This window comes from Mus caroli, unplaced genomic scaffold, assembly GCF_978045245.1.
Source record: "Mus caroli unplaced genomic scaffold, Mus_caroli_1 scaffold_8, whole genome shotgun sequence".
NCBI classification, from domain to species: domain Eukaryota; kingdom Metazoa; phylum Chordata; class Mammalia; order Rodentia; family Muridae; genus Mus; species Mus caroli.
The window spans coordinates 96,387,539-96,411,406 of record NW_028227263.1 but is presented as its reverse complement, the minus strand read 5'-3'; the positions used below and the strand labels follow the sequence as shown (position 1 = coordinate 96,411,406).

Sequence of the window (23,868 nt, the reverse complement as noted above, 5' to 3'; positions counted from 1 at the left end):
CATGAAATAGCTACTATATACAATTGCCAAATTTTAACTGCTTTTAAATTAAAAGTGTCAGTTTGGGAACTAGGAGATTACTCAGAAAGTAAATTGCCACACTCACATAAAAACATGTTTTGATCCCTAACTCTTGTGTAAAGCCTGAGATGAAATATATTTGGATCCCTAGTTCCTGTATGAAAGCCTGGGATGATGCTGAGTATAATCCCAGCACAGAACAGAAAGAAACCCAGTGTCTGCTAGTCACCAGCCTAGCTGGAAAGGTCTCTTTTAGGTTCAGAGTAACAACACCTTTCTAAGGCAATGATATGATGCAGCAAATGAGGGTGAGCACATTTATGCACACACATGCATAACACACACACACACACAGAACAGACACACACATAGACAGACACACACACACACACACACACACACAGAGAGCCAGAGACAGAGAGAGAGAGACAGAGAGAGACAGAGAGAGAGAGAGAGAGAGACAGAGAGAGGGGAGACAATTTTGTTGAGTATATTCTGCAAGTCAAAAGATTCATTTATTTTGATACTACTAAGTACTTTTCAATATTGTGACTATTTGAATAAACCACAATTTAGTTAGACATTCGGGTTTTATATTCTTAGTACAAGTAATGCTGTAATGGTTATTTTTTATATATTCTAAATAACTACTTCTTAGTACTTAAGAGCTGTGATCCTATCATGAGAAACATTTCAACAGAGCCATTTAAATAAAAAACTATGTACATTAATATTTCTTAGGAAAAATTTTAAAAGATTTTTTTACAATACTTTAAATTTCATCATTAGACCCTACTGTTTTAAAACTATATTATCTATATCTATCTATCTATCTATCTATCTATCTATCTATCTATCTATATATGGGCATTTCAGTGAATAAAACACACTTTGAGGCATATGAAATGAATATACATGTATAAACTATTAACAGTTGAAAAGACATATTTCTCACCATTTTTAATAATATAGTCAACGTACTGATTCTATTTCTATTTGGGTCTACCTCTGTACACAAATCTTTACTTTTTTTTAATTGTTACTTCTTTCAATTACACACACATACATACATATCACACATATACATCTATACATAAATAAAGTGTATAATGCACATACATATGAACATGTATGTGTAGGCTCTGGCTATAAGATGGTTCAGCAGACAAAGCTGCTTGCAACTAAACCTGACAGCCTAAATTCAAGCCCAGGAACCCACGTGATGGAAGGGCAGAAGAACTGACTTGCAACCGTTGTCCACTGACTTTCACATGAACCATGACTTCTGTTGTGCATGTAAAATACTCATATGCACACACACACATGCATATATATATTTTTGTGTACAAAGGTAGACCCGAGTAGAAATAGAATCAGTACGCTGACTATAATATTATAAATGATGAGAAATATGTCTTTTCAACTGTTATTAGTATATATATATATATATATATATATATATATATATATATATATGTGTGTGTGTGTGTGTGTGTGTGTGTGTGTGTGTATATATATATATATATATCCTTAAGCAAATGCCTCATAGCTTTGCTCATTTTTGGGTCATGTAATCTTCACTGCTGATATACATCAAGATTCATCTCTATATAGATGTGCTCCTATTATTTTTAGATATGTGTCCATCAGTAACTCTAGTTTTAATTATATTCTTTAAGTGTTATGTGCATTATCAAACTTGAAAAAGACAAATGTGGCTGTGTTCCCAATTCTGCCAGTCGACATATAGTTTATTTTTATTTTTAAATTTTTAGGCAATTCCACAATCAATGTCCTTGTAGGAGTCTCCATGTGCAGTTATCATGGCAGTTTCTTCAGGGTAGATGCTATAATATGTTATTATTGCATAACAGGTGATGGCTATACCTATCTTTGTCAGATAATTGCAAATTAGTATCCAGGGAGGTTTTCTCATTTGCAGCATTGCATGAGAGCCAGCGTTCCATAGATTTTTACTAATCTATGCTGTCGGCTATCCTGTTCACTTCCCACTTTCACACATGTGCACCTGTCCCCTTGTTTACCTGAATTACTCTGACTGATGGGGACCATGAACATATTTTAACCTATCCACAGTTCGTCTTGTTCCCTCCTAGTCCTGTTTCCTGCTCACATTTACATTATGCCATTGACATTTTTCAGTGTTGAATAGTTTTTTTTTTTTTGGTTGCACTCTTAAAATACTAATCTCTTATCCCTTATTCCCTCTGTTTTAGGTTTGGAATGTGCTGTTTTTCTTTTGCTTACATTTTGGTTCTGCAGACTACTTCAAAGCCATCTCTTATACAGCACTCTAAATTTAGAATTTTACTTTTTTCTGAATTTTACACCTGTTTGTATTTTTTATTAAGGTGTCTAATGAATGCATAGCTTATTTTTACAGACACTGTCAAGTAAGAACCTAACATCTTGTTTCCCCTAGGATAAGCAATGGTCTGGTCTATTTGATCAGTCTTTTATATCCCCAATCATATTTATACCAATAGCAGTTTTAAGCAAATGGCTCAACCTAATCTGTATGCCCTTTATGTATTCTTCAGTCCTGTTGCTACCTGTGTTCAATAGCATGCAGTGTTGTTTCCTATGTTTTGAAGTTTTCTATCCTCTCTGAACAAACTCTTCCACCCCCTTTCCTTATGAACTTTCTACTTGGCTTTTCCAGAAGAGCAAGTCCAATTACTGTGATGTTCAGCCACCCCTACCCCAGAGTTCAAATCATCCCTATGACTTGTGAAAGGAGAAGCCTCTGCATTGGTTGTAAAACTGAAAAACATCCCAAGTGTGGAGTGACAGCAGTCTGTCCATGTTGTCTCTCTTGTAGTTCTTGAAGACAAAGAGTAGCAGGGGCAGTAAGAGGTGTTTTCAAGTTTGGGTGATATTCTCCCTATGGTATTAAGGATCCTTGAGTGCAAGTTTCCTAGTGAAGAGTATAGTGGTATATACTTATAATTGGTAACCCTATAGGGTAGCCAATGTTCCCTAACAGTATTTCAGAATCAAAATGTGAGGCTGACTCCAGAACTGAAACGCTGTGCCTTGGCCTGGCTTATTGACACTTTTGAGAATTTTCCCGCCTGTAGTAGTCAGGGTTGCATTCCTCAGGAGAACAGGCAATTAGATTGCAGTTGACGGGAGAGGGTGGATCATGCAAGTTCTTTAAGCTATACTTCTTATTTGATGTGAAGAGAGATTATAGCAACATTTTCTGAAAGACTAGGTACTCTGCATTTAGTATGATGCAAAAATATTTTTTTTCCTTTTTCATAGTGTCTTGATTATATATAGAGTCTTGGGAAGAACGTGGCACCTTCCACACCTTATAAAACCGAGATCTCATTTACTCAGATCATTGTTTCTTATGCCCCAGTGGATTTCACTAAAACGGTGAATTTAATAATAACCTTGTGTTATTTCTCAGCTCTCTCTTAGTGCTGGATCATTTGAGTGTCTTTCCTATGCCCCTCCCACCCCAGAATTTGCATTTGGGAGCATCTGACTTGTGAAAGTTTTCTGCATTTTGGTATCTTATTTCCTTAAAATGTGTATAAATATCTAGACCAATAATTCCCAGCAATTCCAGCCATTTTATTTTTTTTTATTTTTATTTTTTTTGGGTTTATCAGTATTTTTTTCTTTTAATTATTCATATCTGATAATTTTCTATATTCTCTTTTTTAATTTTTAATATTTTTTATTACATATTTTCCTCAATTACATTTCCAATGCTATCCCAAAAGTCCCCCATAGCGCCCCCCAATTCCCTACCCACCCATTCCCATTCTATTGGCCTTGGCATTCCCCTATATTGGGGCATATAAAGTTTGCAAGTCCAATGGGCCTCTCTTTCCAGTGATGGCCGACTAGGCCATCTTTCGATACATATGCAGCTAGAGACAAGAGCTCCGGGGTACTGGTTAGTATATCATGTTGTTCCAACTATAGGGTTGCAGATCCCTTTAGCTCCTGGGGTACTTTCTCTAGCTTCTCCATTGGGAGCCCTGTGATCCATCCAATAGCTGACTGTGAGCATCCACTCCTGTGTTTGCTAGGCCCCGGCATCGTCTCACAAGAGACAGCTATATTTGGGTCCTTTCAGCAAAATCTTGCTAGTGTATGCAATGGTGTCAGCGTTTAGAAGCTGATTATGGGATGGATCCCTGGATACGGCAGTCTCTAGATGGTCCATCCTTTCATCACAGCTCCAAACTTTGTCTCTGTAACTCCTTCCATGGGTGTTTTGTTCCTAATTCTAAGAAGGTGCACAGTGTCCACACTTTGGTCTTCATTCTTCTTGAGTTTCATGCATTTAGCAAATTGTATCTTATATCTTGGGTATCCTAAGTTTTGGGCTAATATCCACTTATCAGTGAATACATATTGTGTGAGTTCCTTTGTGATTGTGTTACCTCACTCAAGATGATGCCCTCCAGGTCCATCCATTTGGCTAGGAATTTCATAAATTCATTCTTTTTAATAGCTGAGTAGTACTCCATTGTGTAAATGTACCATAATTTCTGTATCCATACCTCTGTTGAGGGGCATCTGGGTTCTTTCCAGCTTCTGGCTATTATAAATAGGGCTTCTATGAACATAGTGGAGCATGTGTCCTTTTTACCGGTTGGGACATCTTCTGGATATATGCCCAGGAGAGGTATTGCTGGATCCTCCGGTAGTGCTATGTCCAATTTTCTGAGGAACCGCCAGACTGATTTCCAGAGTGGTTGTACAAGCTTGCAATCCCACCAACAATGGAGGAGTGTTCCTCCATTTTAGGTGTGTTGTCAAGCTGCTAATGTGTGCTCTCTCTAGTTTCTTTTTGGAGGCACTCAGAGATATGAGTTTTCCTCTTAGAAATGCTTTCATTGCGTCCCATAAGTTTGGGGGTGTTGTGGCTTAATTTTCATTGAACTCTAAAAAGTCCTTAATTTCTTTCTTTATTCCTTCCTTGACCAAGGTATCATTGAGAAGAGTGTTGTTCAGTTTCCACGTGAATGTTGGCTTTCTATTATTTATTTTGTTATTGAAGATCAGCCTTAGTCCATGGTGATCTGATAGGATGCATGGGACAATTTCAATATTTTTGTATCTGTTGAGGCCTGTTTTGTGACCAATTATGTGGTCAATTTTGGAGAAGGTACCATGAGGTGCTGAGAAGAAGGTGTATCCTTTTGTTTTAGGATAGAATGTTCTGTAGATATCTGCCAGATCCATTTGATTCATAACTTCTGTTAGTTTCACTGTGTCCCTGTTTAGTTTCTCTTTCCATGATCTGTCCATTGGTGAAAGTGGTGTGTTGAAGTCTCCCACTATTATTGTATGAGGTGCAATGTGTGCTTTGAGATTTACTAAAGTTTCTTTAATGAATGTGGCTGCCTTTGTATTTGGAGCATAGATATTCAGGATTGATAGTTCCTCTTGGAGGATTTTAATTTTGATGAGTATGAAGTGCCCCTCCCTGTCTTTTTTGATGACTTTGGGTTGGAAGTCAATCTTATCAGATATTAGAATGGCTACTCCAGCTTGTTTCTTCATACCATTTGCTTGGAAAATTGTTTTCCAGCCTTTCATTCTGAGGTAGTGTCTATCTTTTTCTCTGAGATGAGTTTCCTGTAAGCAGCAAAATGTTGGGTCTTGTTTGTGTAGCCAGTTTGTTAGTCTATGTCTTTTTATCGGGGAGTTGAGTCCATTGATATTAAGAGATATTAAGGAAAAGTAATTGTTGTTTCCTGTTATTTTTGTTGTTAAAGTTGGCATTCTGTTCTTGTGGCTGTCTTCTTTTAGGTTTGTTGAGGGATTACCTTCTTGTTGTTTCTAGGGCATGGTTCCCATCCTTGTATTGGTTTTTTCCTGTTATTATCCTTTGAAGGGCTGGATTCGTGGAGAGACAATGTGTGAATTTGGTTTTGTCGTGGAATACTTTGGTTTCTCCATCTATGTTAATTGAGAGTTTGGCTGGGTATAGTAGCCTGGGCTGGAATTTGTGTTCTTTTAGTGTCTGTATAACATCTGTCCAGGATCTTCTGGCTTTCATAGTCTCTGGTGAAAAATCTGGTGTAATTCTGATAGGCTTGCCTTTATATGTTACTTGGCCTTTTTCTCTTACTGCTTTTAGTATTCTATCTTTATTTAGTGCATATGTTGGTCTGATTATTATGTGTCGGGAGGTATTTCTTTTCTGGTCCAGTCTATTTGGAGTTCTGTAGGCTTCTTGTATGTTCATGGGCATCTCTTTCTTTAGATTTGGGAAGTTTTCTTCTATAATTTTGTTGAAGATGTTTGCTGGTCCTTTGAGTTGAAAATCTTCATTCTCATCCACTCCTATTATCCATAGGTTTGGTCTTCTCATTGTGTCCTGTATTTTTGGATGTTTTGAGTTAGGATCTTTTTGCGTTTTACATTTTCCTTGATTGTTGTGCCGATGTTCTCTATGGAATCTTCTGCACCTGAGATTCTCTCTTCCATCTCTTGTATTCTGTTGCTGATGCTCATATCTATGGTTCCAGATTTCTTTCCTAGGGTTTCTATCTCCAGTGTTGCCTCATTTTGGGTTTTTTTTTTTAATTGTGTCTACTTCCCTTTTTAGGTCTAGTATGGTTTTTTTCATTTCCATCATCTGTTTGGATGTGTTTTCCTGTTTTTCTTTAAGGACTTCTACCTGTTTGATTGTGTTATCCTGTTTTTCTTTAAGGACTTGTAAGTCTTTAGCCATGTTCTCCTGTAATTCTTTAAGTGAGTTATTAAAGTCCTTCTTGATGTCCTCTACCATCATCATGAGATATGCTTTTAGATCCGTGTCTAGCTTTTCCGGTGTGTTGGGGTGCCCTGGACTGGGTGAAGTGGGAGTGCTGGGTTCTGATGATGGTGAGTGGTCTTGGTTTCTGTTAGTAAGATTATTACGTTTACCTTTTGCCATCTGGTAATCTCTGGGGTTAGTTGTTATTGTTGTCACTGTTTAAAGATTGGAGTAGACTCTGTGTTCCACCCACCCGAAGTCTCAAAATCCTGTAGTGGGTGTTGTGGTAGCTGGCGGGTGTCAGCCGACCCTGTGCTCTAGCTACCCAGGTGCTGGTCAGGCCGGAAGAGGCCTGTGGCTCTACTCAGGCCGGTTTTCTGCTTCCCTAACTAATGCAGTCTCAGGTCCCGCGCGCAATTGGATTGGAGCAGAAGCTGTGTTCCACTCACCAGAAGTCTTAAGATCCTGTGGCGGGTGTCGTGGGTAGCTGGCGGGTGTCAGCCGACCCTGTGCTCTAGCTACCCAGGTGCTGGTCAGGCCGGAAGAGGCCTGTGGCTCTACTCAGGCCGGTTTTCTGCTTCCCTAACTAATGCAGTCTCAGGTCCCGCGCGCAATTGGACTGGAGCAGAAGCTGTGTTCCACTCACCAGAAGACTTAAGATCCTGTGGTGGGTGTTGTGGGTAGCTGGCGAGTGTCAGCCGACCCTGCGCCCTAGCTACCTCAGTGCTGTTCTGACCGGAAGAGGCTTGTGGCCCTACTCAGGCCGGATTTCTGCCTCCCCAACCAAAGCAGTCTCAGGTCCCGCGTGATTGGACTGGAGCAGAAGCTGTGTTCCACTCACCAGAAGTCTCAAAATCCTGTGGCGGGGGTCATGGGTAGCTGGAGGGTGTCAGCCGACCTTGTGCTCTAGCTACCCTGGTGCTGGTCAGGCCGGAAGAGCTCCAGCCATTTTGTAATTTCTGTAATAATAATAATTTTGGACAGTGCTTGCTTGTATCCTTTTATTCTTGTGTGCTGAACCCTTGTTCTGTGTTTAAAATACAGCTTTGTCCTACTTATCTCTGCTCACAGCTTATTCTTATAAGCAGTCATTTAGTACTGTGCAGCTACTAAAATTGTTAGAAGGCTTAGTTAAGCGATTATAATTTTCAAATTCTATGTACACTATGTCCACAATAAGTTTTCAGATAAGTTTTCCCCTTTAAAATATACTTATGTTCTATACCATAAACTGTGTTTTAGAGAACCAGAACTGAGAGCTACCCTTGGGCTTAATTTCTGTTTTTATTAATTATTTTATTCATTTGCATTTCAAATTAAACCCCCTCCCCAGTTATCCCTCCACAAACCCCCCATCCCATTACCTCCTCCCCTTTGCCTCTATGAGGGTGCTCCTCCACGAACTCATCCACTCCTGCCTTACCATTCTAGCATCCCCCCTTCGCTGGGGCATCAAGCCACCATAGGACCAAGAGCCTCCCCTCCCATTGATGTCAGACAAGTCCATCCTCTGCTATATATGTATCTGGAGCCATGGGTCCATTCATGTATACTCTTTGGTTGGTGGTTTAGTAACTCCTGTTTTCTAGCCTTAGTTTGTTTCCCACAGTGTGTGGTCCAGTGGTTACAACGTGGGTACTCTGTTTATGTCATGGTGAAGCTATTGTTGGTAACTGACCTGATACTATTTATTAATCACAACAGCTTATTGAATGTGTATAAGCATTTTCACAAAGTAATGACCTAGCATCAATATAATTTAAATACAGCTGGGAATGTCCATGGTCCAAGTATGCACATATATATGCAGGTGATAGTGGCATTTCTTACTGATAAAGATATTTCATACACTTTACTTTGGAAGGATAATTTTTTATTTACTTTTCTTAAGTTTTAAATGTTATAGACATTTATTTATTACTTTGCTTTTACACAAAGTATTTGCAGACCTGTGGGTACAGAGTAGCAAATTGCTGTGTGAGATGTTTGTCTTTTGACTTTATGCTTGTTATTTGAAGTTTAGAATACAAAATGTTGAAGCTTATGTATTTTTGTTCTTGTTTTGTTTTACTATGATTTTGTAACGTTTTTATGAGATGGAATTTCACGTAGCCCAGGCTGACCTTGAATTCAATATGTAACCAAGGCTAGCCTTGAATCCTAGACCTCTTCCATCTCCTCAAGTCCTGGCGTTACAAGTATGTGTTACCATATCAGGTTTCTTACACATTGTTTAGGTGAATCAGCTCGTTACATCCAGAATTTCCTTCTCCCCACAAAGAAGAATGAAACAACCTTCATTTCATATCATCTGCATATTTCATCTATTCATACTGAGTGGGAAATATTACTTCCATGACAGATAGACAATAAACTGTGTGCCCAACTGTGGCCATGCTGTATAGATTATCAAGATTTGAACATGTTTATTTTACCATATATACCAAGATGATATTGTAGAGTATCTAATAATTTTGCTCTGTGTCCTTAGTTTATCATTCATAGAAATGAAGGCATGCTTGCTGTGAATTAGTGGAACAACCACAGCAACATTTTAATACAGAACCAGTGAGCTTATAAATATCTTCCTCACTATAAGTTCCTCTTTCCCACCACATCCTTGCTAGCATTGCTGAATGGACCCTGATATAGCTGTCTTGAGAGAGGCTATGCCGGTGCCTGGCAAATACAGAAGTGGATGCTCACAGTCATCTATTGGATGGAACACAGTCCCCAGTGGAGGAGCTAGAGAAAGCACCCAAGGAGCTGAAGGTGTCTGCAACCCTAAGGAGGAACTAACTAGTACCCCCAGAGTTCATGTCTCTAGCTACCTATGTAGCAGAAGATGGCCTAGTAGGCCATCATTGGGAGGAGAGGCCCTTGGTCTTGCAAAGATTATATGCCCCAGTACAGGGGAATGCCAGGGCCAGAAAGCAGGAGTGGGTGGATTGGGGAGCAGGGTTGGGGGAGGGCATAGGGGACTTTTGGGATAGCATTTGAAGTGTAAATGGAGAAAATATCTAATAAAAAAATAAGTTCCTCTTTGCCAAGATTGTGCATTTTCCTCTAAAGTCTCCGAACACATGCTCTCTTCTACCAGTAGCACCAGACAAAGCTAACCAGTACTCCTGGCTCTTGTCTTTGGTAAAAGCTACCATAGCTTTGAAAGTCTGTCATTATGCATATACTGCCAGTTCTTTGCTAGAACCAAACTCACAAACTACTTGTAAGGCAAATGCTCACGAGTAGTGTGTGAGTGTGCATGCATGTGTACACATACCTGTATTGTGTGGGTAGGCATACATGTATGCACATCTGTGTACTATGTGTCTATACATGCAGGTAGAATTTTAAGGTCCAATCTCTCCCAGCCCTAACCTTCCATTTCACTTTCCAAGAACACTGGAGATTTGAGACCTGTGTCATGTTAATTCATATTGAGCCTGAATGCTCTAGATAATGTGGGAGGGGGCATGGATACTACCATTAATATTTGTAGCCAAGAGGACAGGTCTGAATGTGTCTGGGTTTACAGGAATGCTGTGGCTGTGCAGAATATGATGTTTCCAAGAGGTTTTACTCCTCACCTCTCCCTCTTTCCCTTTCAGGGAGCTCTCAGTCTCTAGGAAACATTTATGCTGTTTCTCAGTTTGAGTAACTGTGTACAGCCAATCATTTGAAAGGTATTCTCAATCAGCTAGCCCTATAAATAATGTCAAAGCAGAACACCCACCAGCTTTTCTGAGTTTCTAAACACTTGCTCATCTAGCCATTCACTTTAGATTTTATGTCTAGTCAGTGATGCATGGTTCTGCTGTACTTTTTCACAGTAGTATTTGATTCTCAAGCCTTTTTTAAAATCCCAGATTCTCCTTAAGTCAACCTTGATGCATCAAGTACTAGGATATCACTGGGGTATACCTTTGGCATCCCTCTCTCCTCCTGGCTCCTAGAAGAACTGAGCTGAATTCTCAATAGCATATTTGCTTTTTCCTTGCCAAAGCTGCATTGAATTTGTGAATAACTCATGACTGTTTTCTTTCCCCAGCTGGGTCAGTAAGAGCTCCATGAGAGTAGGGACTTCATTTATCCTTCAGAGCAGTTCCTCATGTAACCAACAAATACATTCACAAGACCACATCAGCAGCCAGTGTGGTTGTCCTGCAATGCTCCAAACTAGTATTGTTCTGGCCATTATTATGGTACATCTTATTTAGATCTATCACCTGCTATAAACTTGTGTTATCTTCAATCAAGCATTATTATCTTATGTCCTTGGGTGTTGAGGCTGGGGCTTATTGAGGTAACCAACCAGTCAAGTAGGGGTTGGAAGTTGGTATCTTTTGATCACAAGTAGGTTTACTTCCTTTACCTCCATAGTCTGCCCTACCATCTGATTGTAGTTTTGTACACAATCAAATAAGCCTATGAGGTGATATTATAATTTTTATCTTAATCAATGAGATGCTTAGCATGATATACCTATAATGAGATTGGGAAGTTCAATGTTCAAGTTTCTGGCATACACTTTTGTCCTCTATTTCTTTTGATCATGTGAATCTGCTCATCTTCTTGCCTTTCCTCTGATCCCTACAAAGCGTTTATCGATTCTAACTTTATTTTTGATGAATTTTTAATTTGTCTTAAACTCATCCATTCTCTAGCTCAAAGGAAAGGCTCTAGAACCAAACCTGCCTTTTACTCTTTGTTTGGTTGGACTTCCTTCCTCCTGATTCTCTGAGCCCTTGAGCTGTCACTCCATGCCACTGGCTTACAAGTTAAAGATATTCCAGGGAGAAGTTGTACAATAGGCCTGTGCCCACACATTTTAGGCAATAAATACGCCAGTCAGTTTTTTGTTCTTTTCTTTCCCTTATTTCAAATTTTAATGAGGAGAAATGGTTTGTTTGTTTGTTTGTTTGTTTGTTTTGTTTTAGCTGACTACTTAGAAAATTTAAGTTTGTTTCTCTTTTACCTAGATTATTTTTGTGAGACCAAGCATGGTTATAAACCTTAGGTAAACTCTGATGCTGCAATGGCCAACCATTAATCCACATTCATGTTCCTTTTCTGTCACTTCCTGCTAAGATCCTTAGAAGGTTTCTGGAATAGTACCCCAGAAGGCATCTTTCAGCCTGGAAGAATTATCTTCTGTGAGGTGTAATAGTCATCTCTAAGCCACTAATCTATAAATTTATCAAATATACAAGCACTAATGATCCCATGTACCTTTTACCAGAGAAACAGCTTACAAGACGAACCTGTTGAAACCTGCATTTTCTCTATTCATATCACGATGTACAAATATGATTGAATTTGAGTTGGTTTATAAAATGGTCTTGCTAAAATTATAGCCTCATTTCAGGACTTACCCAAGAAATTTGTTTAAACATTTACTGTAATCTCATGCTCTTCAAGTTATCATTTATATTATTTTAATTATTTGCCTATTTCTTCTCTGTCAGCCCATGGAATCTCAGCCACAAAGACCATTTTTTCCCCATGATTTTTTTTTCTGAGTCCTGGCACAGAATGGCCTCTCAGCAAATGATTGATGGATGGATGAGCATTAGGTTTCCAAGACTTTTTTCCCCTGACACACAACCAGAATTCCACAAACATCTGCTCAGTTGAGTATGCCAGTATCTCATAATATGAGCATCCTGATATGAGGAGACAGTCTGAACACTAAAGAAAAAGTCATGCTGTGAGTTTGTTAAAAATGCATTTTCATAAGTTATGTGTGCCTTATAAAATAATCATGGTCTATGAAGGTCAGCGATCCATAGTGGGTTGGATTTTTATCCTTTAAAGAATTTTCAGTTTGAACACAATTTGCTGAAACTTTGAGTTTATTCGGACCTTCTCAGAACACCTAGAAAACCTGATATTGACGAGTTTCAGAGACAGCTATGAGTTCATGCTCACAAAGCAACACTCCAAAGAGGCCCACCACTTCCTTAGCATCCCATCCAGCAAGGCCAAGACACTCACCCCAAGCCACTCTCACGTGCTCATGACTTTTCATCCTAAAGACACTAGGAAACAATATTATGAAGTGCACATGTAAGGTCCACCACTTTTATGAGGTAGGAGCTGCCTTCTAAGATTGTCAGAGAGGACCTGGAGTAAACGGGTTTAATTCAGGTTTGATGCGATGCTACAGAGAGACTAGGAATTGCATTTTTTTCACATCTATAAAATTAGAAGAACCATGTTATAGTGTTGAAAAGGACTGTAACGCCTATAAGATCATAATTATTATCTCCAAAGATTTATCAACTTTCAATTCTTTAAGTCTCAAAGCCCTAGAGATAGATATCAGATCCACTCTCATGTGTCACAGGTAGTGACCCTGTACTTTTCATGCCCTGGAGAGAGAGCATACACAGGATATGCTTACTAAATAACTGCCATGGCTTAGTGCCATAATCAGAGACACCACAGACCTTCTCCTCTTTTTCTCCTAGAAGGCTCTAGGAAGTTTTACACTGTGCATCTGTCATTCTTTCTTGCTGAAAGAAGAGATAAATATGTAAAGGATAGTCCCAGCTCATCATGCATTGAACACATTATTTCTAGGCTTACTGTAAGGTCTCTCTGTATTTTTAACCTGTGCAATACTTAAGACCATATTTGAGTAGAAGCAGAATCAGGATTCAAACTCAATACTGTAAAGTCAGTACATGAAATTGAAATGCATGGGTAAACATTAACAAAACACAATTTTAGATAAAACTTTTCTAGTATTGGAAAACTCATGGTTATGCATGAGGTTCAGAATACCCTGAAACAGTCATGGCCAGACAAGTCTTATTCTGGCATATTATAGGCAAACTGTTAAATATGGTAACTGAAAAAAATCTTAAACATGCAGAAGTGCCAAGTCACAATAACAATGCATGTAGGTAACTGACAGTAGATTTATCAGCATGAACATCACAAACCAGGAGGAAATAAAATAACATATACCAAAATCTGAAAGAACATAATTATAATCAGCGGATATTATACCCAGCAAAGCCATCCATTGAAGATAAAGAAGAAATAGACTTTTCAAGATATACAAAACCTAAAAGAACTCATTACCAGAACAACATTATAGAATATTTTTAAGACAGTCTCACAACCAAAATAGAATAAACATAATTTTTATTGTTACAACACTATTAACTTAAATATCACTAGTAAAGGATACACAAAAGAGAAACAGCAAAGAATTAAGCCTGACCGATACAGTAAGCCATAAAGATGAACAGAAAGACAGGAGGACTAAACAATCAATACTCAAACAAAGAATTTAATAAAATGACAAGAACCATTCATGATATATCTCTCATATTATTATGTATAAATGGACCGTATACCACAAATAAAAAGATATAAACTGTTTTATTGTGTTAGCTATTTTCCTCATCTACATGAGCACATAACTTGACAAGAAGCAGTGAGAGAGAGAGGAAGGGGAGACTTATCCTGGTACTTAGTCTAAGGAGATGTACTTCATTGTGGTGGAGAAGGCATAGCAATGAGCATTTTCTGTGGTGATAGGTCCATGAGATAACTTGTTTTCATATCTGAAGATCAATTGGCAGACAGCTATGGCCAGAATTAGGCAAGGCTATAACCATAATAGCATACCCTAAAGGCCTATACTACCATCAAGGTACCGGTCTAAAAGTTTTCCTACATCCCAAATAGTACCAGCTGCTTAGGATCAAGTTCTCAAACAAATGAGCCTGTGGAGAGCATTGCATATGCAAGCCACAATGCTGAATGAGTGGGTATAAATGTAAGGCACAGTAATGTGTTGCCTGTAAGATGTTCACTTCTAAAGTATATACATGGAGATATAAAGTGAAAGAGTGAAAAATGGAATGCCTTACCAAAAGCAACACAAAGAATCTCGTAGATCAGCCAAAATGGAATTAAGGAAAAGAACTGTAAATGGGAATATAGGACACTCCTCTTGTGTTTCTGCTCCCTCACCATTTCCCCTTCTAATAAGAAATGCATTTCAAATAATGTTAGCATTTATATTATACTATGCCCGGTAGCATGCTAATTTGAAAATTCAATGTGGTGTTGAGGTTTTAGTCTCATGAACATGTATACTCAAACTCAGATTTCATCATGAGTATATGGAAGGAGAGTTTGAATACCTTATAAATATAAAATTTTGATCTTTATAAAATATTCTTGGAGATAGATAAACGTCTCCTCAGTTTTACTTCACTTCATTCATAAAAAGTGTTGTGAAAGTTCAGCATTAGTTACACATCAGTCTTTATTGAGTATATGTTGATCATGTTTCTGAATGCATATTTTAAAGGCTCAGACTTTTAAGTGTATGTCTGTATACCACATGTATGCCCCATGCTCCAGGAGCCCAGAAGAGATTGTTTGATCTCCTAGAAATGGACTTACACACAGTTGTGAGCACTAAGAACCAAGCCTGGGTCTTCTGCAGGCTCAGCAAATGCTCTTAATCACTCCGGCCTCTCAGAATTGTCTTTTAAAATGTCATGGACTTGTTGCTTCTATACTAGAAATTAAGGAAGAATAACTGAATAGTAGGTAATGCAGTTCTTTAATAACACCAAAGAAAATATTCAAGTCATCTCAAATGGAAACCACGTAGAAAGCAAATTAACTTACAGTGATAGAAATACATACCTTAGCAACCGAGAGAGAAAACCACCATCAAAACCCTGTAGCTGTTATCACATTTGCGTACTCAACCCATGAGGTCTTTAGAGAGCTAAGACAGCAAAACATACAACCTGGGTGCTGAGAACTGAACTGCAATCCCTTGAAAGAGCGGCAAGCACTTTTCACCGTGGAGCCGTCCATACAGCCCCAATAGGAAATTTAGGTTAAAAATGACATGGAGATTCTGATTCACACTCAATGTGGTGACAAATATTAAAATTTTTGAAAATATGAAGTGTTGACAAGATCTAGAGCAACAGAAATTAAAATGTGTATGGTTTCAGCTCGTGCATTAAACAAGACGATTTTCAGACAGTACTTGCTGGTTGATTCTAGGTCCCTCCCCACATATTCTTGGACCCAACTTTTCTGCTTTAGTAAGACCCCCGAGAAACTCTGTACATGTAGAAAGAACACTGAACAGCCTTAGCCAACAGCTTTTGGTTCATATTGCAACATCTGAGAGCTAAATTTCCACGAAGGAAGAGATAGAAGCAGTAAATATCACTGTAAACACACACATTTGTCTTACCCATTTTAAGGTGGGTAAATGTCAAAACAGTACTTAGTGAAGCATGGAGTATGTATGCAACATGATTCCTAGGGAGATTTTTAGAGATACGAAGCAATGGGAGCAGGGTGATGGGAAGATGGACAGCCAAAACTAACAGTTGAAATTGCTGCAGGAAACCTGCTGATTTGTGAACTGGCCAAAAAATCATAAAATGTAAAACAGTATCTTAGTCCACTTTTGAAGGAATCTTACATGAAGAATAGGCAAGAAAGACAGTTCAGAGGCCAAGCTAAACATGGCAGTTTAAGGCCCTCTTACCACTTGACCTTGTAGTCAGCTCTTTCTTTTCTGTAGTGTCATATAACCAGTAAGGTCAAGGCATGGGCATAGACAAAGGGAAGTTCAATCATGCTACTTTGCTTCAATAGACACTTGAGAGCAATATAGGTAGAATCATAGGTGTGTAGTGTGTGTGTGTGTGTGTGTGTGTGTGTGTGTGTGTGTGCGCACGCGCGCACGTGTGTGTGCATGTCTGTGTCCATACATGTGTATGTGCATATGTATATGTCTGTGTGTGCATATGTGTTTGTGTATGTATGTGGTATATATGTGTATATTCACTATAATAAGCAGAATTTTGCATCTTGGGTTTTTGCTAAATATCAGCATCTTCTCTTGTAATGAATTAATCCTCAAAATATCTAATTAAACAAATAATCCAGATCATCATACAGATAAATCATAGTTTATTTAACTTAAGTTATCTTATTATTAAAATATGTGGGACAATAAAACTATAAACCAGGTTAATTCTAGAAAGATATAATCAGTCAGGTTTACATTGGGTCTTCAGCTGGATTGCTAGTGATTATTTTATATAGTTAGCTACACTTAAAAACGTATAGCTCTGGGTTTTTTATTGTTGATTATTAAACATTTCAGAAAAATGTAAAATATATTTAAACATGGACAAGAAAGAATTACTAGTCTTATCATGGTTCTCATGTTGATTAAAATTAATCCCCAAACTCTGGAGTATTCCTAAATCACTGATGAATATATTGTTAAAATTTGTCTTTTATGTATCAGGAGAGGTGGCAGGTGCATATAGGCAGTGATCACAGGTAAAAGTGACATACTCACTGGAACGCTTGGTAATTAGGGGCTAATTAACATTTTGGTACTTTTGTTGAGTGACAAGTCCCATCAGCCCTCCAGGTATATTCCAGGAGGACTCTAGGTAATTTTGTAGAGTTGGTAAATGCTCGGCCAGCTCTGTCTTGTTTGCAATTATAGATCATAAGCTGTAGTAGATGCCTTTTAGAAGCTGTATTTATAAATGAGCAGAGAGCAGTGGCTGAATTCAGTAAACACCATAAATAACCATGCAGCAGTGGCGTGCAGAATCCAAATGCAATTTAGATATGCTCTGTGGAATTGATAAAGCATTTTCTTAAAGCAAAACAGGGCAAATTCCCATTTCTGCCCTTCATTTGAATTGTGTGGGAAGATGAAGAAAAGCCCTGTTGAATCCCTTTTTCTGCTCTTAATCTTTCCCTATGAATTTGTTCTCTGACTGTGTTAAAATATAAGCATTTGTTGTGGGCCAGGCCTCAGCATAGTTTGAGGGGACATATTGTAAACCCGTTGTTTGTATCCAAATCTCCGCAAGCCATGATTTAATCTGGCAGAATGTATGATATTTGTGGTATGAGTTTTTGGAACAGGAGAAAGTATATTTATGGTTGTGGATCACCTCCAACTCGGTTCTTTCCCACCTTGAGCTCTTAAGCACTCAGGAATGCCTGACTTTTCCCCTACCCACATTCTGTATTTACTGTGCTTTGAACATGTTACCCTAGGCTTCCACTTTATTGTGTGACCTTCCCTTGATAAAAATGCTCATTTTTGTCTAATCTCTGAGTTGTCGCCACTAGGCTTCTTTTCTCCTACTTTTAAGGGCTGATTTAGTTTAATGTGCCTTTGTTATTTCTATGATTGGACTTGCTTTAGAATATGGAAATGGACCATCATGTTCTATGTATTTCCTCCTTCCAACTCTGCAAATTTCATAAGCCAAATGTACCTCTATCGCTTCACCTGTAGATGTACAAAGTAATAATAAATAAATACTGATGATATGTATATGACCTGGATGTCGAGGAAATAAAGTTAGTACCACTGTTACTATTAAGATGTTATCATAAAGTTTGCTGTAACAGTTTCTTCCTCCTGTTAACCATTCAGTCTGGCTTCCTACAACTTTCTGACCTGTATTTCAGTTCTAGTGAATTAGTTTAATTTATCACCTTGAGTTTAGGCAAAGCTGGAGTTTCCCTGGAAGACACAGTGATGAAGATAGGCACAGTCTCAGCCCCCACAAGGCCCTCATTCCAATGACAAAAGCGGCAATAGTCACGTGGTCATGATTGTATCTCATCCTAGTGGATGCTATGGAGAAAACATTGCAGGGCAGGGCAAAGATGAAGCTACCCGGAAGACTGGTTGTCCAGAAAAGTCTTTGAGATTGTGACATTTAAGTTGAGAACTACATAGTGAAAGGACATGGCTATGTCTATTAAGGGCATTTTATGAAGTGTGTACAATAGTTCCAAGTATCATGATGGATCTAAGTAAGTTTGATGGTAGATCTGACCAGTGTGATTATGCCAGTGTGAACTTTATACCTTAGTGAAATTGAAGTTCATCTCATAACCCCTGTTAAAAGCCAGATAGGATGGGTGCTGCTATTGAACAAAATACCTTATTGTATGAAACACAAAGTTATACTACAATGAGGTAATACAATATTTGGGAAAAAAAAAACAGATTACCAGAATCAAACTCCATCTGCACTTTGTGTCCTCTTTGCTGTTATCTTGTGGGCATTGTCCTCTGGCTTCAGAAGCTTACTATCTATCTATCCTAGTGAACTGATGGCTACTTGCATGAAGCAGTCCCAGACCATGAGCAAAGAATATAGGTCACAGTAGACACTCAGCTATTCTCAGGGACGATCTGCCTCCTGGTTAATGCAAACCCTGCCTTTCTTGTTCTCTCTACCACCTCAAAGGCATGCAAGCACTCCCTGTTTGAGAATAAGAGATAACCACAAGGTGAGAGACAGCAGCTGCTGAGCAGCCACTGCACTGACTTCATCTCATCAGGAAGTTGTCACTCAAGGATGCTTCTGTATACTCCATCATTAAAGAGCATAATGTTGCAGCTTTAGTCTTATATTCAGTGCAATTGATGAGTAAGAATATCACAAACCTGTCCAATATTTTAATTTTGTATATGTCTATTTCCTTTATGAAATATAAACTCCACAGAGGTAGAAGCTATCTTATTTAGTCTTATACACCAAAAAATTCAGAGCAAATAAAATTTATGTTAATATACCAGACTTTGCCAGTATGTGTTTCATTTGGTAGTCATAGATATTTATAGAGCAAGGTTTAATTGTCTTTTCATTGCTTAAAATTTACTTATGTAGTTTTGTGTGGCTATATGCCCCTGCATGAACATGTATGTGTGAATGTGAGTGTACATGTGTGTGCCTATGTGGCATGGGTCAAATTCAGGTAGTCTTCCTCAGGACTGATGCCTTATATTTTTGAAACAGGGACTCACTGTCTCTAGCCTGAAACTCATTGATTTACCTAACCTTCATGGCCAGAGTGTTCCAGGAATCTGTCTATGCCTATCTATTGGTTCTGAGATAACAAGCACGTGGCACATGTCCAGTTTGTATATGAGATAAGGGGTGGGGGGCTCTGGGTATTGAATTCAGGTCTTCTTGTTTGCAAGGTAAGCACTTTATCAATTAGCTATCTCCTTAGCCCAAGATTTGTTATCTTTAGGTTGTAGTCAAGGAAAGCCAGAATTAAAAATACAACTGTAGTAAAGGACAGATCTATGAACATATTCCCAAACGCTCTCAAAATTAAGCCTATATTACTAGAAAAAGCAACCAGAATAGATAGAAGGCAGAAAAATCCATTCACAGGCCACCCTACCAGCCAGGCCTCAAATTCTCAAGCAGAGTATACTGCCAGCAATGTAGTGCTACTGCTTCAGGGATTGATTGGCAGGGTATATATAATAAATAGTTCTGGTCATTTTAGGATAACAAAATTAATTTAATAGTACCTGTTTGTCTAATCAAAAGAAGCATTCAATCTGATTGGACACTAATTTATTCCCAAGCAGTCAGAACACCATTAGTTAAAGACTGGGACCCCAGGCAGCCCCACTGAAGCTTTACAGAAGAGGTATTAGCCAATGACAACCAGCCTATCCCTGCTGTTCAATTAGGTTTTGATTTGTAATTCCCAACCCTCTAGCACAATTTTACTCAGTGAATTGTAGTCAACTCCATAGGAAAAATTAAATGCCTGTGAAATAATATTTGAGTAATCAGAAAGGAAGTTAAATGCAAACTGTTCTCTATAGTCAGAGTATTAGATTTTATCCAGGAGTAATATGGAACTGAACTCTTGCAAAGAAATCTTTTCTACGGATTTGTCTAGGTTTGTACATGTGTGAGAATGCATCTTTCATGATTTTTTACATTTGTGTGTGTGTGTGTGTGTGTGTGTGAGAGAGAGAGAGAGAGAGAGAGAGCATAGATGTAGTATGCTGGTGGTTAGAATAGAGAATTGGATACCCTGTAGCTGGAATTATATGCTGTCGTGAGGCACCATATGATGAACTGAATCCATGTCCCTTGGAAGGGAGCACATACTCTTAATTGCTGAAATATATCTCTACTCTCAATCATTATTGGTAACTGAATAACAAAGCTTATGTGCCTTTCCCAGAGCACTGCAACTCTCCTTTTCTGTTTTGACCACTGCACTTGAAGGCATGTATCTTTTCCAACTTTATAAAATGTAGACATACTTATAAAGATGAAAATGGATCAACTGGAAAGGGAGGAGACACCGTGTAGAAGATGGGTCAGTGCCTGAGTCAGCTAGAGGATATCATGTGACTAAGGTAGTATAGGATGTCCCAAGCTTTGTGATAAGAAGGCCGCTCAGTATGGCTTCTTAACACTGAGCTCAATAAGCAACTGTGGAATATTCCTCTTTATATATTATGATGATGCAGTTATCATTCCTTCTTTCTAATGAAGAGATCAAGATAATATCTTGTTCTGTAGCCAGTAAAGGGCTGGTCCAAAGTTCAAACTTTGTTGGACCTGAGTCCAGAACATATCCTAGACCCTCAGTGAGTGTGAAAATGTTGAAGGCATGGATAGTGATTCCTTCCTGTACCCGTGGTCACAGGACACGAACACAGTGATCTTGGGTTAAAGTCGTACAGTTTCTTATTTTATTCATCTGAATAAAATAATCTGAAATAAGGACATAAGTCTTTGCTAAAATATTAATTTTAGTGAAATATTCATTACAAATGGTTTTTATTGTAAATGATTGTTCTGAAAATGACAATTGGATAGCACAGAAAATAATATATGGATTAAAAGTGGGCTGTTCTGAATCAATTAATTAGGTTCCATCGTTTTGCAAATTTTAAAGGTAATACATTAGAGATATCAGTTTTATTAGTCTACAAGATAAAATTTAATTAGCATTACTAAATTAAATTGTTAATTAAATTATTTGCCATGACTTTTTACTTAAACTTTTATGTACATTTATTATATAAAATGACTTGTAATGAAGCCACATTTTACAAACTGCTATAACAGAAGAGGGTTAGACCCAAAATGTTTTCAAGTTTATTTTCCTTGTTAAATCCAGGGCAAAGATCACAACCTTATATGTTTAAACTTGCCAAAGAAGAGTGAAATGTTATGAGTACAGGCTGTTCCACAGGGGAGGTTCAAATATCATTTAAAGGAGGCATGTTTCTCCTCAACTACTATTGATATATTGCAGTCAATTGTAGGTTTTTAGATCTGTGTGTGTGTGTCTGTGTGTGTCTGTGTCTCTTTCTGTCTCTGTTTCTCTATTTCTGTCTTGCTCTGTCTCTGTCTCTCTATGCCTCTCTCTCATTCTCTTTCTCTCTCTGTCTCTCTCTCTCTCTATCTCTCTGTCCCTCTCTCTCTCTCTCTGTGTCTTTGTCTCTGTCTGCCTTTGTCTCAGTATCTCTGTCTCTGTTTCTTTCTTGTTCTATCTCTGTCTCTCTGTATCCCTTCCCCCACCCTACTCAACCCCCCGTATATCTCTGTATCTCTCTCCTTCCTATTTCGAATATTGGTTTCTCCTAAGAACACAGATTCTGTATAATATGTTCAGGTTCTTCACACTTCCACAACGTGACAGGGAAATTAGGACTTAATGATCCAGCAACAAAATGAAATCTTTGGAAATGATACCTCGACAATCCATGCCAACAGAAATCATTCAGGATTATCTCTCTACAATTTATTTTTTAAATAAGGCTTTAGATATCCTTACACAAGGGTCATCATGGAGTCCACAGAGATCTTGCTTGGGTGCTATGCTTCTACTTCACTCTGAAAGTCTCTCTGTGGTACAAGCAAGGGCATCATGGAGGAAAGTAGCACAGAATGCTACAGAGATGGAAAGTGAGAGCACAGTGGGAACACAGGGCTTGCTCATCATCTCACTGCCAGGTTCTGATTGCCTGTCATCTTTCTCTTATGTCCCTAAATTCCTTGAAGAAGTAACACTTTAGGCCGTGGCAAATGCACCCTGAGACTGGAGGGGGAAGCACTCAGCTAGGCTCCAAGAGCTCACTTGGCGGTCTATAGTTTTGTCTCTGAGCCTTGGTAACATTATATTTGAAATTTTATTCCATTATTTTTGAATATATAAAATATTACATCGTTGCCACAAACCTTCCTATACACCCATCCCTACTCAGTTTCAAATTTCTGACCTGAATATTTCCAAATAGATAAATAAATACAACCTACCTGGGCTGTATAATCTTACTTGTATGTATATTTTCAGGGAAGACCATTTGATATTGGATAACCAACCTTTCTTCTTTGGGGAAAACTATTTCTCCTGCTCTCAGCATTCCTCAGCTGCCCTAGTTCTTTGCAAAGCGTTGAGGAGTTGTGAGCCAGCCCCTTATGCAAGGTAACAATTTAACAAGTCTATTGGTGTAATCCTTGACATTTACATTGGGAGGGAGAACTTGAGCTCAGCAGTGTTTAATTCCCTCGGGGATTAGATCCACACAGATCCTGGATGAGAGAACACACTGAGTGTCGGTTCAGACAGTATCTGCCAAGATGGACCTGATGGTCTGCCCGCCTTTCATGACAGGCCTCATCTAAAAGAGTGGTTTAGGGACCCCGTGATCTGACTTTGATTTCAAAGGTAGAGCCTTATCTGGAGACTGTGAGCAGAAAATTGGCACCTACAATTTGGTTCACGACAATTTAAAGAAGAAAGCAATCGAAGTTCTACTGATAAGAATGAGCAGCTACATTCCCTCAGAGCCAGCTCTGGAAGGCTTCTTAGCAGTCCTATAGTTTCTTTAGTATTCTTGGCCTAATGGGTCTCCCAAGGAAGAATATGTAACTACATGAGCCTCCTTTCAAACTCAGTGAGGTTCTCAATGGTAGAGGCCACATGCATAGTCACTTCTGATTTCACAGGAGAAAAATAGTGGGAAAAAATTCAACAACATTGCACAGTAAAGGAAAGGGGTATATGCCACTAGACAAACCCACCTATTTTTCTTATGGAAAAATAATACCCACAGAAAAATATAGTCCACAGAATAGGACAGTGACCAGCACTCCTCAGTATCACCTTAAGGACTAAAAGTAAATCCTGAAACACTTAACAGACAAGTTTCTTCTTTTGCTTATTTGTATTTATCAACATTTGTATTTAGCAAAATCACTTGGAATGTG

The 23,868-nt window shown here is 38.5% G+C and overlaps 1 protein-coding gene across 2 annotated transcripts in view; it reads left to right on the top strand.

Annotated features, from left to right (window-relative positions):
* Nell1 (neural EGFL like 1) overlaps positions 1 to 23,868 on the top strand; it is an 867,181-nt gene that overhangs the window by 794,109 nt on the left and 49,204 nt on the right. The window lies entirely within an intron of this gene.